Below are 19,346 nucleotides of genomic sequence, written 5' to 3'. Positions count from 1 at the left end.
AATGAAAGAATAAAATGAGACAGCTTTCCAGACAAGATAACATTTATCAGTAGGGGCATACTACCTATCTCAGAAAAAGAAATTTAACAAGCAATCATTGAACTCTCTAAAAACAAATCTCCAGGGCCTGATGGATTCACAAGTGAATTCTACCAAACATTTAAGGAACAGTTGGTTCCAATTCTATATAAACTCTTTGGAAAAATAGGGAAAGATGGAACTCTGCCTAACTCTTTCTATGAAACCAATATGGTGCTGTTACCTAAACCAGGAAGAGTTAAAACAGAGAAAGAAAATTATAGACCTATTTCCCTGATGAATATAGATGCAAAAATCTTAAATAAAATCTTAGCGAAAAAGATTAAAACAAGTCATCACCAAGATAATACATTATGATCCAGTAGGATTTATGCCAGGAATGCAGGGTTGGTTCAATATTAGGAAAACTGTTAGTATACTCAATTATATCAACAACAAACCTATCAAAAATCATATGATCATAGCAATAGATGCTGAAAAAGCTTTTGACAAAATACAGCATCCATTCCTACAAAAACCCGAGAGAGTGTAGGAATAAATGGACTGTTCCTTAAAATAATTAGCATTATCTATCTGAAACCATCAACAAGCATTATATTCAATGGGGAGAGGCTAGAGGCATTTCCAATAAGATCAGGGGTGAAACAAGGGTGCCCATTATCACCACGACTATTCAATATTGTATTAGAAATGTTACCATTAGCAATTAGAGAAGAAAAAGAAATTGTAGGAATTAGAATTGGGAAGGAAGACACAAAACTCTCACTCGTTGCAGATGACATGAGAATCCCAAGAAATCATCCAAAACACTACTGGAAACACTTAGCAATTTTAGCAAAGTTGCAGGTTATGAAATAAACCCTCATAAATCCTCAACTTATCTATATATGTCTAGCAAGATACAGCAGGAAGAGCTAGAAAGAGAAATCCCATTCAAAGTAACCTCAGACAGTGTAAAATATTTGGGAGTCTATTTGCCAAGACAGATTCAGAATCTTTTGGAAAATAATTACAAAAAACTTCTCACACAAATTAAATCAGATTTAAATAACTGGGCAAATATCAACTGCTCATGGATAGGTAGAGCTAATATAACAAAAATGACAATTCTACCAAAACTAAACTATCTGTTTAGTGCCCTACCAATCAAAATTCCAAAAAATTACTTTAATGAGTTAGAAAAAATTGTAAGTAAATTCATATGGAGAAATAAAAAGTCAAGAATTTCCAGGAGCTCAATGAAAAAAAGTGCAAAAGAAGGTGGCTTAGCCCTACCTGATCTAAAATTATATTATAAAGCTTCAGTCATCAAAACTGTTTGGTATTGGCCAAGAAATAGGGTGGTGGACCAGTGGAAAAGACTAGGTGTATAAGCAGGAGATGATTATAGTAACCTGCTGTTTGATAAACCCAAAGAGTCTGGCCATTGGGATAAAAACTTCCTCTTTGATAAAAACTGCTGGGATAATTGGAAGTTAGTATGGAAGAAACTTAGATTAGACCAACACCTCACGCCCTTTACCAAGATAAGATCCAAATGGTTTCAGGATTTAAACATAAAAAACACTATAAGCAAATTAGAGGATCAAGGACTAATTTACCTGTCAGATCTATGGAAAGGGGAGCAGTTTATGACTAAGGAAGGGTTGGAGAACATCACCAAAAACCAGTTAGATGATTTCGATTACATTAAATTAAAAAGCTTTTGCACAAATAAAACCACTGTAACCAAGATCAAAAGAAATGTAGTAAATTGGGAAACAATCTTTACAACTAATGATTCTGACAAAGGACTCATTTCTAAAATATACAGAGAACTGAATCATATTTTTAAAACAAAAAGCCATTCCTCAATTGACAAATGGTCAAAGGATATGCAAAGGCAATTTACAGATGAGATCAAAGCAATTCATAGCCATATGAAAAAATACTCTAAATCATTAATTATTAGAGAAATGCAAATTAAAGCTTCTCTGAGGTACCACCTCACACCTCTCAGATTGGCCAATATAACCAGAAAAGATAAGGATCATTGTTGGAAGGGTTGTGGGAAATCTGGGACACTATTACACTGTTGGTGGAGCTGTGAACTCATCCAACCTTTCTGGAGAGCTATTTGGAACTAAGCCCAAAGGGCAACAAAAATGTGCATCCCCTTTGACTCATCAATACCACTACTGGGTTTATATCCTGGAGAGATGATGAAAAAGGGTAAAAACATTACTTGAGCAAAAATATTTATAGCAGCCCTGTTTGTGGTGGCAAAGAATTGGAAATCAAGTAAATGTCCTTCAATTGGGGAATGGCTTAGCAAACTGTGGTATATGTATGTCATTGAACACTATTGCTCTATAAGAAACCAGGAGGGACAGGATTTCAAGGTAGACTGGAGGGATTTGCATGAGCTTATGATAAGTGAGATGAGCAGAACCAGAAAAACACTGTATACCTTAACAGCAACATGGGAGTGATGATCAACCTTGAAGGGCTCGCTCATTCCATCAGTGCAACAATCAGGAGCAATTTGGGGCTGTCTGCAAAGGAGAGTGCCATCTGTATCCAGATAAGGAGCTGTGGAGTCTAAACAATGTTCAAGGACTATTCCCTTTAATTTAGAAAAACTCTTTTCTAAGGATATTATTTCTCTTTCATCACATCCAATTTGGATCAAAGTATGACATGGAAACAAAATAAAGACTGACAGATTGCTTTCAAGGGGGGGGAGGGAAGTAAGATTGGGGGAAAATTGTAAAACTCAAATAATATATTTAATAAAAATTAATTTAAAAAAAGAATAATTCTCCATCCCCCCATTCTGCACTCCCCCACCCCGTGTTCTTCATGTTCTTACTATATAGAATCTAAAGATTAGTGGATAGAGAGTCATAAGACTTTAGAATTTTTTTCTCTTTAAATGTTGGTTCTGCAAATACCAGAAATATAATCTAATAATATCTGAACCTTGCATTAATTGTACCCTGGGCAAGTGACATGAAACCCATCCTCAAATCTAGTTTTAAGTAGAGATTTATGATCCCATGATCCAATGTGCAATGTTTTCTTTTTATTTCTTCTATTGGACTGGGGAGAAAAGTGAGATGACAGACACACTGAACCTCAGTCACATAAGGAAAGCTGATTTCTTCATTCTGGGTCTGTACCTATTTCCTGTCTGTTGATACACTCTGCCTTGAGTTAGAATTAATCTACTCTTAGAGGGAAAAATATAGGCCCTTGGCTTGTACACATGAATAAGATACTCAGAGAAGAATATAATTTCACTGACAATGTCCCAGAAATGTTCATTGATGAATGCATGATTTCTTGTTTCTATTATACTGAAAGGCTACAAATATTTTTGCTCCAAATTTCTTTCCTTGGGGAAAACTATTGATCAGTCTACCCTAGTTGCCATTCTAGTGCTAAATAAATGGATTTAAGAAGGAAAATAAATAAAATTTAATGAGCTGATTAATCTGTAATAGTAATTTCAATATGCAAGCAGTAATTGAATGAAAAGTATATTCAAGATACTTCTGATTTCTAGGCCAACGTGTTTTGTACAATAAAGTAAAAAGCTATGCCACACAAAAAATTTGGAGCCATCCTGTTCACCTAAAATCTCCAAGGTCTAAATCTTGCTTTTTCTCTTCCTAGTTCTCTGCCTTGCCAATTTGAAAAAAAATAAATTGACTTATGTCTTGCTTTCATCCTTGGTCCTTACCTGAATCAAATATGTAGACATAAGGAATATGCCCTAAGAGCTATACAGCAAATTATAAAAATCTTTAGGATATTCCCCAATTTATAAATGGTCAAAGGATATGAATAGACAATTTTCAAATGAAGAAATTAAAGCTATATATAATCATAAGAAAAATGCTCCAAATCACTATTCATTAGAGAAATGCAAATTAAAACATCTATGAGGTATGAGCTCACACCTAACAGATTGGCTAAGATGATGAATAGGAAAAATGATCAGTGTTGAAGAGGTCATGGGAGGATTGGGACATTGATGCATTGCTGGAGAAGTTGTGAGTAGATCCAACCATTCTGGAGAGCAATATGGAACTATGCACAAAGAGTAATAAAAATGTTCATATCCTTTGACCTAGAAATTCCAATTCTAGGCCTATATCCTAGAAGAAATTATAAAAAATAGAAAAAGTCCAACATGTTCCAAAATATTCATAGCAGCTCTTTTTGTAGTGGTTAAGAATTGGAAATTGATGTAAATCCATCAATTGTAGAATGGCTAAACAAGTTATGGTACATGAATACTAGGGAATATTATTATTCTATAAGAAACCATAAATGGTAGCACTTTAGAGAAGCATAGAATGACTTATGGGATCTGATGCTGAGCAAAGGGAGTAGAACCAAGAGAACAATGTACACATCAACAACAACTTTGTGAGATGATCAACCTTGATGGAAACATCTCCTCTCAGAAGTTCAGAGATCTAGGACAACTGTATTATACTAGCTCTGGACAATGTTATCCCCATCCAGAGGAAGAAAAACAAAATAAAACAAAAACAAAAAATAACTCTTCAGAATCTGATGAACATTTTATTAAAATTACCTCTTATGTACCTCTTTCTCTTAATCCTAATTCCTCATACCAAAAATGATGAAACTGTAAACATATTTACCAAAAATATGTATGTACAATGTTAATCTGACTATTTTCCATTGAGGGGAGGAAGGTAGGAAAGGAGGGTGGAAGGAAATTTTTAACTAAATATATATATATCTTTAGGGCAAAGATTATTTACTTTTTATCTTCATATCCTAAGCCTTTTCCAAAGAAGGCTTAAATCTAACAATGAAGTGAATTATTATAATACAATAAAATTTTATTAAATCATTCCAAAATTTCTTTGAAGGCAATTTTAACTACTAGGACTGTTAGGTACACAGTGGATAGAGCACTGGCCCTGGAGTCAGGAGGACCTGAGTTTACATCTGTATGCAGACACTTCATAATTAGCTAGCTGTGTGACCTTGGGCAAGTCACTTAACCTCATTGTCTTGTAAAAATTTAAAAAGGAATCATAAAAAATCCAAAAATATTGTCCACTTACAGACATATTCGCTCACACAGACATAGTCTAACTTTTAAATCTCTTTTTTGCATTTGTTTATTCTAAAAGCAAGCAAAAGTGACTTTTGACACTGCAGTTAAATGGATACAATGATACACATTTGAGTATTCCTTTTTTTATTAAATCGACCCAGAAGTATTACACATTTTCATCGATGGAAGGTCTATCTTGAATTTTATAACTTATTACAAGACTCACAATGAGTTTTTTTTACTGGCAGTTTTACAACAGCCTTTGGCCAAAAGCAATAAAGTTCTGAACTGAAAAATCACAGAAGTTAAGTTTAATCTCAGAGTACAAGCCAAGTCTGCCAGGATAGTATTGATGTAATTCATTTGAATTCTCTGTCAAATGAGGAAAGCTAAAGCTTGCTAAGCAAATGTCCCAATATAATGTACTATTATAATGTTCTCCAAAATGATTTATTATTAGTACTCCTTCATTATAATAATATAACTTTAAATGTGCACAACACATGGGGAAAATGTTAATTATCCCAACCTTCATTCACAATTAGTGTTGATTTGTTGTTATTTAAAGAAAATTTTAGTTCTTGTCACCTCAGTAGGTTATTCTATTTGTAGATTATGTTCCTTCTTCATTTGACAATTCCATATTTCAGCATTCTTTCAAATAAAATAATTGTCTGGTAGGGGAAAAATTTTAGACCTAAATTAGCCCAAATCTTTCAATTTAAAGATGAAGAAATTGAGTTCCAGAGAGGAGAAGCAGACTATCCCAAAGTCACATAATTAATAGTACTACTGGCCTTAGAACCTGGATTTTCTCTCTCCTAGTCTTAACACCCATATAGCTCTGATTTTTATGACAATTAAAAATTTAAAAAATGAATACAGAGTAAATTCAGCTTTATGCCTATTTATAATTTTGTTTATGTTGTCCTTGTATTATTTCTATTGAACAGTTATGCAGAGAGGTTATATATATTCATTTTCTTTTGTATGGTAATTTAAGATGAGATGATGTTAAGAATAATAAAAATTAAAGAATGAATCCACAGTGCCACCAAGGATGTTTAACATACATATTCTCTTTAAATCAAATGTTTCCTTAATGAGGAATATTCGGTTGTGATTACACAAAAAAAAATTATTTCCCATGGTCAGTGTAGCTATCTGTAGTTTAAAATAAACAATCACCTGATTTCCCAGAATTCTTAGAAAGATTCTGTGTCAATATTTCCTTTTCCCAGCTTTGAAACAGCATAACACAGCAGAAAAATAAGAAGAGGGTGGTAAATGGAAATTTGCCTTTACATAGTGTGTTTCAAAATTGATTCCACATATACACTCTAGTGAATTTGGGAGAATACATGATACACATGTGTATGTATATATACACATATATGTATGTCTAAAATACATATATAATATGCATATTGTGTGTATGCACATACCTTACGTGTATGTGTGTGTATATATATATATATATATATATATATATATATATATATATATATATATGTATATACACATGGATATGTGCAGTGTTTGAGGGTATGGGTGTGAGGGTGTGGGTGTGGGGGTATGTGGGTATGTGATTCCTGGAAGCCTTCTGTTGAAACACATTCTCAAGGACTGGGGAAAAGAAGGTTTTCCTCATACCCTAGAACACATCCAAAGACTCAAATTTCTTGATTCACTCAATAAACAGTTGGAACTGTTTATTGAGTTAGGGGCCCTGACTTCAAATTCAGCTTTCAACACTTTGACACATCAACTGCATGATCTTGGACAAGACACTTAACTCTGATAAACTCATATCCTAGACCATCCCAAGTCATCCTGATTCATCTGGCCACTGGACCTAGATGACTCTGGAGGAGAAAGTGAGACTTGGTGAACTTAGCACAGCACTCTCTCATTCAAATTCAAATAACTTTATTGTCTTGCCATCACTTCCCTGATGTCATGGTCTTTGAGAATGAAAGACAAGCAACATCATTATTAAATATATGTACAAACAACTGTGTCCAGTGATTATCCTTATGACCTGACCTAATGGTGGGGTCCTACAGAGCTCTATATAAGTTCACTTATAGGAAACAGCTGAAACTTTATTGCCCTTTATTGAACTGAGGACAAAAATAATTCCTTTGACTATTTCTCATTTTTTTTATTGCTGATCTTATGGGACCACTCAAAGCAGTGAACTCAAAACAAACCTTACATATAAGTAAAATGAATTTTAAAATATCAGTAATATCTCTTGCCCAGCCATGGTACTAAAAAGATGTCTCACAATTCATTATAGTATAGATCCTTCCACAAAAATGATTACATGATATTTAAATGATGTATGGATTTTTTCCATCAGGGTGTATATTGTTAATATTACTTATTAGAATTATTCTATAATCATTTCAACATCCCAAGAGTGTCTTTTCCACTATTAGGAATGACTAACCCCAAAACACAATGAGATAACCTATTCAGTTCTAATCCTCAGGCATAGTAAGTCAATTGCCAGGTGGTAAAGCTTATCAGTGAATAGATATAAAGTAAAAGAAGGAGATTCAAGAAAATATTATATACTGTGATATAAGATATATAAAATATTATATGCAATGTAACTATACAGAATAATATAGCAATCAAAATAGAATGTTGTGAGGTTATAAAGTTGAAATTTGATAACTTAAAAGGGAGGAGGCAGCTAGGTGGCACAGTGGATAGAGCACTGGCCCTGGAGTCAGGAGTATCTGAGTTCGAATGACCTCAGACAGTTAATAATTACCTAGCTGTGTGGCCTTGGGCAAACCACTTAACTCCATTTGTCTTGCAAAAACCTAAGAAAAACTAAACGGGGGGGGGGGGGGGGGGGGGAAGCACCTTCTTCCTCACCATTACTTTGCAGAGGTAGAGGTTTAAGAATTTTAATATTGCATATGATTTCAAACTTTTCCTATTTCATAGTTGGTTTTGATAAACTATTGTTCTCTCTCATTTTTTCCATTATAAGGGATGGCTTTCTAGTAGGAGTTTGTGCAAAGATACATTGGGAAATATCATTGAAATTAAAACAAAAAAGAAAGAAGAAAATTTATTTTTTAAAAAAAGGAGTTGTTCTAAAACATTGATAAAGGACAAATTTCTTAATTTTCAAAATAGCTTAAAAAAGAAGAAAAACCTATTCCAAGATATAACCCAAGGAGTTCAACCTTTATTCCTAGAAAAATTCTATTTTAGGGTATTATAAGGATGGTATTGAATATCTAGACAAATCATTATAATAAAGCAGCTTCAAAAAAAGGCATACTAAAGAAACCAAATTTCCTTTAGTGATCATGATGATATCTACCACTTATATATTGTTTCAAAGTTTGTTAAGTACTTTACATATGTTTTCTCATTTAGTCCTCACAATAATCCTATGAATTAGGTGACAATGGTTTCCTCATTTATTACACACAATGAAATTGAGGCTAAGAAATTTTAGGTGAATTGACTAAAGGCAAATGCGTATGTGAGTCAAGATTTGAATCCAGGTCCTCCTAACTCCAAGTTCAGCATTTTATATATTGTAAAATTTAACTAATCTATTAGACTGATTAACCAGGTATATATTATAGAATTAATTCAATTAAGTCTTTCATGCTGTCTGTACTGAAAAGATGAAGAATTGTAATCAAGAAAATAATGTGATTATTTAGATTCAGAACTAATTGAATGGTAGGACCAAAGTACAACTGAATGGCTGGAACCAATGGCTTGATATCAAACTGAAATAAGGCTTTCCATGAAGTGTTTGGTTTGACATTTTTTACAGTGATTGGAATGAAAGAGCAAATGACTGCTTATATTTTTTCATAAAACAGCAACAAAGTAAAATAGCTATCACAATTTCCTTATTGATGAACTCAAGATCCAAAAATATTTCAGTGAGACACAAAGTTGAGTTGAACCTAATAAGATTAAGTTTAATTATGATAAAGTTTTACAGGGATTTTAAAAAATACTTCCGTTTGTCTTATGAGTTATGTTTTTTCCCCTTTTCAGGGGAAAAGTTCTTTTTCAGAACATGATTAATATGGATTTAGGTTTAAGATAGTCATACAGGTATAGCCTATATTAGAGTTTTCTATCAGGTGAAGTGGGGAGGGAGAAAAATGTAAAATTCAAATCCTTACAAATAATATTTGTTGCAACTATCATTGCATGTAGATGGGAAAATAAAGAAAAAAAGGCACTTCAAATTTTAAGAAACAGCTATAATTAGCTATCTAATGCTTATTTGAAAATGTGCTTTTTTAGATTTTAAAAACTCAATGAGCCAACAGTGTCACTTGGTAGTCTTCAAAAGGAATATAATCTTAGACTGTATTAAGAGAGGTATAATATAGAGAAAGATAGAAATAAAATAATAGTCCCATTATATTGTTCTGTTCAGACTACATCTAGAATAGTATTTCTAGTTTTGAATACCAGATTTTACAAAGGACACTGATAAAATAGAGACTTTTAGAAGAATACATTTAGAATGTCAGAGGGTGCTAATATTATATTAATTTAGGGAAATAGATGTATTTAACTTAAAGTAAAGAAAACTTATATGGAGACATTATAACTGTCTTCAGATAATTTAATGGTTGCCATTTGGAGAAGTTAGAATTGTTCTTCCTGATACAAGGGTATAGAATTATACTGAATTCTTCAAATGAAGACTAGAGAGCCATTTGCTATAGAAAGAGTTAACTCTTGTCTGATTTGCATAGAGATACTTTCCAATTGGGAATCTGTAATTTCATGAAATAAGTGAAAAAAAGAAACAAATATTTTCAGTATGTCATTCATATGTGACACACCAAGGATTCATTCAGTTTTATTCAAAATAGAAAATATTCATGAAATATCTTATTGTCTAAGACTCCTTTCTAGACACAAGAAAACATTTTGTTACCAAATCTGATTGCATTTTGGTCAGTGATCTTGACCAATTGACAACGTGGAAATGAAAAATGACAGATGAGTTAGGGATGGAAAATATAGTGAGTACCAACATTTCTCCCAAAGCAAGCTAAGTGTCTGTTTCAAAGCAGAGGGAACCAGCACTGGAAACATAATATATGCTACCATTTTAAAGCATGCTAAGTGTCTGTTCCAAAGTGGAGGAAGCCAACACTACACCTTGAACATCTTCCCTAAGTACTCAGTTCATTTTCCCAGTCTATTTTTTGTTCTTCTAGTTTTGGGAATAATAATCAAATTAATATGATTGTTACTATTGTTAAAGGGCAGAACAATAAACTGCCATGTGACTTCACTCCCATTGTTTTATGATTTCTTAGACCTAAACTCCTTTCTATAGCCATTTACCTACCATATACACATATATATGTATGTATGGTTTGTATGTATGTTTGTATATATGTAATGATGCATCTATTATTATACTGAAACTGTTTGGGAATTTGGACTGTCTCACTTTGTACATTTGTACTGTGACTGCAAGACACAACGCCAGACATATAAGGCATTTAATGTCTTGTTTATTTTTATTAATCTATTCATTCATATCCCTGGTATACTGAAAATGTGTTTAATTCAGAGTAGCAAAGGAGGAGCTTAATTTTTGTTTCTATTTATTTTTACCTATGAGACTAAAATCATAACATTTATGGCTTCAGCATTCTTATTTGAAAACATGAGACTTAAATTAAATTATATCCAAGGTCCCTTTTAGTCCTAAATCTATTATCCTTTGTTCTTTACAGGCAAAAGTTGAAAATGACTAAGCAACTAAGACTGCTTTTGGTTGCTCTGGAAAGGAAAGGTGGAGAGATAAAATAACTCTGAGACTCTGAGCTCTGATTGAGGTTGAACTTGAAGAAACATCAGTCAGCCTAGCAACAAAATCACCTCATCTTTATGTTAAGTAGATCCTGACATACCCTCAAATCTCTCAGTTCCCTTAACACTTTCTAGCATAAGGTTTAGTATGGTCATCCTTACTGGTGTTAATCTCATAAATGGTTAGCTTAAAGAAAAGATCAGGGACAAGAGTCCACTCTATACATCTATGCCTCACACATATATGCTTTTGCCATCTCTGATTCTATCATACAGAAGGAAAAGATTCTATGATCTATATAAAATAAGATCCTCATTATGATATATCAATATAGAATCTTCACTTCACAAAAGGGAAGTCAGGTGACTATTTCTTTACAGTATATTTTGCTGGATCTTTTTGTACTGGCCCCTAAACATGAGAGTAGGGATAGATATATTTTTTCTTCATTAAAAATGTTTGCATTGGGCCTGTAGCTTGTTTGTTTTTTGGCTATTCAAGTAGTTAAGACAGAAGTGTATTTGACTTGTCCTCAACTTCATAAAAGACTGTTAGAATACTGTTTTCTTTGGTTAATTCTATATTGGATGTAATAGGCATATTCAAGAAACAGATATATAAACTAAAGGGGAAAAAAAGAGCCCAAGCTTTCAGGCTTTTCAGTATCATAAAAATCAAATTTGTTGAGGTCAGTAATACCTTAAAACCAAATATTTTTAATGGTCTCCAAGTCAAAAGTATTACTTCTTTGCCATTTGAATATTTAGTGATATAGGCCAAACTTTCTGATTGCTTGCTTGTGGTTGTGAAGCAAAATATCTCCAAAATTTTTTGCTGACAATGAGGTCCCTGTTGGGAAACCAGGTAATGATTATGTTCCTTTGAAGTAATTGCTATTCTTTATCCTATTGGAAAATCCTCCCTGGGACCACTGTCCTCAGTACTTTCATCTTTACTTTCTATATTATCCATAGCTTCAGTTATCAAAATTTATCTTTGAGCAAATACGTTTCAGATCTAAATATTGGTCTCCAGTCTCTCTCCTATCCATTTATTCCACATCAACAGCCTGTCAGATATATACAAAAGGAAAGCCCACAAGTGTCTAAAATTCAAAATGTCTGAAATGGAAGTTACTGTCTTACTTCATAAATACCATATTTCCTCATTTATAGTGTTATTGCAACCACCCTTCCATTTATCCTGATTCATACCATCAGTCATCCTTTATGCTTCTCTTCTCTTTAGACCTTTTATATAATCAGTTACCAAGTCTTTACAACATCACTCCCATTTTCCTCTTTTCTCTCCCCACACAAGTTTATTGTGAGATAAAATGTACAAACTCTTTACAAAACCTAAAATACTATATAAATATAGATAGTATTACTATTTGTTATTGCTTTATTACTGTTATTGCTTTATTACTATTTTTTATCCTAATTGAGGTCTTCATCACCTCTTACATCAGTTAGAGGAAAAGAACCATGTCTTGCGTTTATTTTTATATCTCTGGTATGTAATATAGTTGGTAGTTAATAAATTGACTAACTGATTGGTATCAATTATTGCAAGTAACATAACTATATACCTGACTTTAACAAAATAATCTTCCTAAAACCTGTATAACCACATTATTCCCTCTCCCCAAATCCTCTGTTAGCTCCTAATTACCTGTAGAATAAAGATATAAAACCCTTACTTTTCAGTTAAAGACCCATACAATCTGGTCCCACCTAACCTTTTCATTTTCATTATGAATTATGCTTTTTTAATGCACTCCAGATTCCAGGAAAACTGGTGTATTTGTTCACTGAAGTCAATCTCTTCAATGTATTCCCTTGCACAAGTTATCTCCTATATCTGGCAGTCACTTCTACCCCAAGCTCTTAGCTTCTCTATCTTCCTTCAAGGACTTAGTTTATAGCACTTCAATTGTCATTTCTTTTGTGAATCCTCTCCTAACATTCATAACTGTCAGTGTTCTCTCCTTTCTTTTCAAATTATCATATATATATGCATATATTTATACATATATGTATAAATATACACATATGTGTATATGTATATAGAGATAGATAGACAGACAGATAGATGATAGATAGATAGATAGATAGATAGATAAATACATAGATAGATAGATAGATAGATAGATAGATAGATAGATAGATAGATTTGTGCTTGCATCTTGCCTCCCCCAAACCCCAGTAGAATATGAGTTCCTTAAGGCAAGAATAGCTTTTCATGTATATTTTTGGGTCTGCAAAGACAAACATCTATCATGGAATCTGAAAATTTTCTTCCTCCTTTTTGTGAGTACAGGAAAATCTCTGTGCATGATTGAGATTTTTCTAATCAGAAACTGAATTGAGCAAATCCACCAAATTCCTTCCTGTAATATTATGCTTTATTATTATTAATGAGCTTGTGGATTTCATGAGCTTCCAATTTTTATGGGGACTGTTCTATATTTTGTAACAATCACATGGGAGCACCATCATTTTCATTCATAGGATATTTGGAATCCCATACCATGTGTTAGTTTCTGTACTAAAGTGAAAATTCTGCCTGTGGGAACTCAGTGCTAAAAGCAATCCTGAGATCATAAGCAAAGAATTCATAATCAGTGAATGCATTTGCATGGAATGATTTGATCAGATTCTTTAAAGTATGAGAGGAATATAAATAATCTGACTATGCTCTTAGGTAAGTTATAAGTTGAAATATGTGGAAAGAATAATGAAGGCTTAATTCCCTCTGTGAAGCAAAAGTTAAACATTACAAGTTGAAAATTTCTAACTTATATCTCAAATCTCCATGTCAATAATAATGTAGCAGTGAGTTCTAAAAGGATTGCTCCCTGAAGAGAGTTCCTCTTGAAATAGGCATAGAGTTAGAAAGTGTCTAAAGTTAAATTATATAAATACTCATTAGATGACTTGGAAATGAAATAAGCTTATTGCATTCAACTTTCTAAAATTATATATCTTATAACCATTGATTTTCTAAACATAAAACATTTACAAAGCTGTGCATAATATAATGAAATTTTATGAATCAACCCCTTACAGAATATATGGGTACCTATTTTTTTTACAGGACAGGCTCTGGAGATGGATATTGAGTTGAGTCCAAAACAAGATAGAAACATGAAAACTGGAGCAGAATGCATTTGTGTAAAAAATATGTAGTGCTTTTAATGTTACCAAGTGTCTCCCTGGTATAAAAGTAGGTCATTGTTTTTTTGCTATTATTTTATTTTGTTTCAGCATAAACATTGTTCTGATTGCATGACTGCAAATCTTAGAAAAAGGATAATTCCTTAGGGGTATTTTCTTTTATTTATTTGAGGTTGAATTTCCAAATCTACATTATGAGATTAGACTAAATGATCTCTAAAATCCCTTCCATGTCTAAAGATATGATAATATGAACTGTCTCATCTTTAAGTTCCAAGATAAAAATAGTATGACATAACTATGAAGCATTATGGCTGATTTCTGCAAAACATTAAGATTTTTATACTGTAAAGTACAGTACAGTATGTGGTACTCTTCTAACAAATCATTTTGAATGAGCTTTGAGATATTACAGTTATTTTGTGGTTACTGAGACCATTTCTTGAGTTTCACCTTGGAAAGCTTCAGATCCCACTGCTTATACTTTGAAGTATATTCAGTGATTGCAAATGGAAGCTTTTGAATATGGTTTTTGCGTTTTAAAAAAAGTGAAAAGACATTTGAAGTCTGATCTTAAACAGAATGTAAATGGGAATAACTAGATCAACCTATTTCTTCAGTCAAAAAAGAAAGTATTGACTATAATGTAATATTATTTTCTAGTGAGTCTCATGGACCAGCCATGAAAGCAATTCTAAAAATAAGATACAAAAGTGTTTTGAGGTCATTAGAACAAGTGAATGTTCTCAAAGGGTGCTACTTTGAAAGAAAATATTCCTTTGTATGCATAAATTCTTGTATATGCATTATAAAGCAATCATATTATTTCATTGTCACACCCCTCATTTTAAATAACATTTACCTTTGAAATATTCATTTCATATAAGCTTCAACACATTTATGATCTGTGATCTCATTTACTGAAAATTTTTGGCTCTTCTTATATGCTGTCAAATCATATAATTTTTAACTTTATAATATTTCTCATTTGCATCTTCTTTCCTCTTACATAGATACTACCCTAGTTTAGGTTTCGATTTTTAATACATCTGCTTATATGAAGTACTTGCTCCCTACTCCTATCTATCCTCCACTGAAGATTTTTCTAAAGCACAAGTCAGAATATGGAACCCCTCTCCCTCAGTAAACTCCAGTGACTCATTTTCTCACATTAAATATTAAATCTTTAAAAAAAAACCTTCACAACATGCCTCCTTTCTACCTTTCCAGTCTTCTTAGTTTTTATATCCCTTCCATGAACTCTATATATTCAACACACATTAAATACCCTAATTTTATGAATTTATGAATTTTATGAATTTATAATGATTGCCACCATACTTAGAATGTTCTTTTTCCTCCTGTCTGCCTCCTGGCTTCCCACTTTCTGGAGAAAGCCTTTCCTCTCTTATCCAAGATCCCATTTCTACCATCACCAATAAAATTCTGATTCATATCTAGGTCCATATGTACTGATGGACAAATTCAATTGTCTAGCCAAGAAATAGCATGTCATAATGAGACTGATAAGCATTTTTCATCTATATAGATTTTCCTAGTATAGAAAAGAGAGATAAGAAATAAGCATTTATTTAGCAGCTACTGTATGCCAGGCACCATGCTAATAGCTTTACAAATATCTCATTTGATCCTTACAGTCTGAGGCAGGCTAGTGTTATGCAACTTTTATGGCAATAGGAGGCTAGGCTCACATCTAAATCCTTCCTCACTTCAAGATCAGTGGTCTTTCCACTCTACCTCCTACTTGCTACTGATAAAGATAATTATGTACAAATTATTGGGTTAATCTTTTTAAATACAATGTGGCTTACTGAAAAGACTATTATATTTTATCTTGCTATCACCATTATCATATCATCAATAAACAGGAGTATCTGGTGTTGGATCCAAGAAAATCTATCATTTGAAAGTTTAAATTTTAACTCTGATACTTACTAGCTATGTGACCCTGAAAAAATCACTTTACTTTCAAAAGTTCTGTGATCCTCAATTCCTGATAGGCAACATAGTGGGAAGTGTCCAGGACTAATGAGTCAAGGAATTTGGATTCAAACTGTAGCTATGTTATTTTCTCCCAGCATGATCTAGATCAAGTTATCAATCCTCAATGGACCTGTTTCTTTACCTGACAAATGAAAATTTGGATTATATAACCTCTCAGATCTCTTTCACTTCTAAATATAGAATAATGCTGGTGCTTTCTCCTTAACATCTATAGACGAAAATTTGGACCGAATGACATAAGGATGTCTTCTAGCTTTAAATATAGAATCATGTTGATACTTTTACCTAAACATCTATAGAGAATTACTCTACCTTTTGAACCTTGCATGCAGCACCATCTTTTACCATGACAAACACTTTTGGCAAGTTTAAATTTCTCTGTTTAATACCTTGTTTGACATTAATAGAAAAATTTTGAACAATGTTGTCTCTGTTGTTATATTTATCAAGAATCCTAATATACATAAGAAAGCCTCACTAGAGGAAGAAATTTAAGGACTGATTTTTTCTCTGAATTAAATGTTTTTAATCTATTAAAAAAGCACAGTAGGATTATGTATACGTTATCTCTTTAAGTAAACTTTGTCATTATAAATCACATTCAACAAAAGAGTATAATGTCCCAAACACAGCCTTTGTACTTCCTTTTCATATTTTCATCAAGGATATTCTAGAAATATGAGTTCAGATTCTGCATATGAGATTTCTTTTAATCTGAGTAGTTTCTTTAATTTTTTATCCAAATGCACATGTATATTTTTAAATTATGAAATTTCCTTCCACCCTCACTTTCTAGCTCTCTCCCTTCAGCAGTGAACAATCTGGTTAACACTGTAAATACAAATTTTTGATAAATTTGTTAATAGATTTGATAAATTTGTTAATAGATTAGTCATTTTCAGTATGAGGAATTAGGATTAAGGGAAAGAGATACATAAGAGGTAATTTTTATAAAGTGTTCATCAGATTCTGAAGGGTTGTTTTTATTTGTTTTGTTTTATTTTGTTTTGTTTTCTTCTATGGATGGGGATAACATTGTCCATAGCTGGTCTAATACAATTGTCCTAGATCTCTGAACTTCTGAGAGGAGCTGCTTCCATCAAGGTTGATCATCTCATAATGTTGTTCATGTGTACAATGATCTCTTGGTTCTGCTCCCTACACTCAGCATCAGATCCTGCAACTTATTCCATACTTCTCTAGAGCCCAACCATTTATGGTTTCGTATAGAATTCTTATGAAATTCCAAAGTATTAATGTACCATAACTTGTTTAGCCATTCCCCAATTGATGGACATCCCCTCAGTTTCCAATTCTTTGCCACTACAAAAGAAGCTGCTATGAATATTTTGAAATATGTGGGACTTTCTCATTTTTATGATTTCTTCTGGATATAGGCCTAGAGTTGGAATTGCTTGATCAAAGGGAATGAACATTTTTATTTCTATTTTGCTTATAAGATTTCCCAGAGGTAAGACAATATGGATATGGATATGGATGCCCTTGGACTTTGCTTATCTAATATGAGCTAATTTTTACTATTTTATTATTATCATGCTATCTTCCCTTACCTGTGTTATTTTGTAACCATTGACTCCATATTTTCAGAATTATGTTACATCCATCATGGTTTCTTTCACTGTGTACTTCATGTGATCTAGATTATTAGCCCTCATCCTTGCCTCAATTTTTTAATTACTTTTACCTCATTATCCAGTATTTATTTTTCTCATTCTTACTTCCTCATCCACACTAAACAATAAAAACAAAAACAAAACCTTTTGTAACAAATAATGATATCAAAGCAAAGCATATTCTCTTATTGCCTCTGAATTTACAATTAATTTATGAAATGGGGAAAAATATACCCAATTCTATGGGTACTGACTGGGAAAGATCAGGACAGGTAAAGGGAAATGTAGCAACAAACTTACTTTAATTAGTCACAGAGAGTACACAGACAGGCAATTAAAGGGGTATAGAGCATGGTAAAGTGACCCAAGAAGCACTGAGAATGGGGAGAGGCACAGAAAATCAACTCAGGTTTTACAGTTTGGAGCACCAGGCAGCATGGACCTAAAGGAGATTGAGAGTGCTCAGAGGACAGGAATTTGACACCTCATTTTTATAAGGTTTTTTGGTTTGTTTTTATTTTTTTTTAGAAGCAAACTTTTTATCAGTGCTTCCTTGGAATAAGTTCATTAAAATATTCAAATCATTTCAAAGTTATTGCTAAAACTTCAATGTTAACACTGAAAGTTATCATTATCTTTTCATGTTCTGCAGGTCTGGAAGTTTGGTAGTCTGGAATTTTCTGGAATTTACATTTATATGATCAAAATTCTTGGCAGTAGCCCCTAGATGACTTCTGCTTATTCAGATCATATTAGAAGGATAAGAATTTTAGCTAATATATGATACAATTTGTAAAGTATGCTCCTTTGATCTTTGGGACAGTTTGTACTTGACTTTCAGATTCCCCTTTGCAATGTTATTTTCTGCTATTGTCCCTTTATATTGATTATATATTAACTCACTATGCTCACTAGAAGAGAATGAGGGGAGGTGAGTTGTAAGAGGAACTAGGAGAAGATAAAATTTTAACATAGCCTCAATCCAAAACTGTGTGCCTGGTTTTTGCAATTAGCATGCTATCAGAAAGCGGGTAGCATTCCATTTCTTTGATCAGGATTATTAATAAAAATTGTTCATTTTTACCATGTTATTATCATAGAATGAATTGTTCTAATTTTGTTTTCAGTTCCCTCTGTTTCAGTTCACACAAATCTCAGGTTTCTCTGAAGCATTCTCCTATATAATGTCTTATAGTACAGTAGCATGCCATTTGATTTATTTATCAAAAATTATTCATACCTATGCTAATTGATGAGCACTCCTTTAGTTTAAAGTTCTTTTTCATTACAAAAGAGTTGATTTAAATATTCTTCTATCTATTGGAGTTCTTCCTCACTTTTTGTTCTCTTTGGAGCCCTTTTCCCTCTTTCTTGATATTTCACCACCTAATATTTATAAGTCTCTCTATATAGAATAAGGTGACCCTCAGAAAGTAAACTCAAACTATTGAAGGGCTTTTAATTAAAATATTTCCAGTATGGAATATCCTGACAAATTTTAAATCCCACTGGTATTTTTTGAGAAAACAGGTCAACTTCATGTGCTG

General features: G+C 32.6%; 1 protein-coding gene across 1 annotated transcript in view; it reads left to right on the top strand.

The window, feature by feature from the left end:
* Positions 1 to 19,346, top strand: part of GABRG3 (gamma-aminobutyric acid type A receptor subunit gamma3) — an 885,739-nt gene that overhangs the window by 848,110 nt on the left and 18,283 nt on the right. The gene's annotated exons all lie outside the window — the stretch shown is intronic.

Source organism: Macrotis lagotis, chromosome 1 (assembly GCF_037893015.1).
Source record: "Macrotis lagotis isolate mMagLag1 chromosome 1, bilby.v1.9.chrom.fasta, whole genome shotgun sequence".
Taxonomy (NCBI): domain Eukaryota; kingdom Metazoa; phylum Chordata; class Mammalia; order Peramelemorphia; family Peramelidae; genus Macrotis; species Macrotis lagotis.
This window is presented reverse-complemented; position numbering and strand designations above follow the sequence as displayed.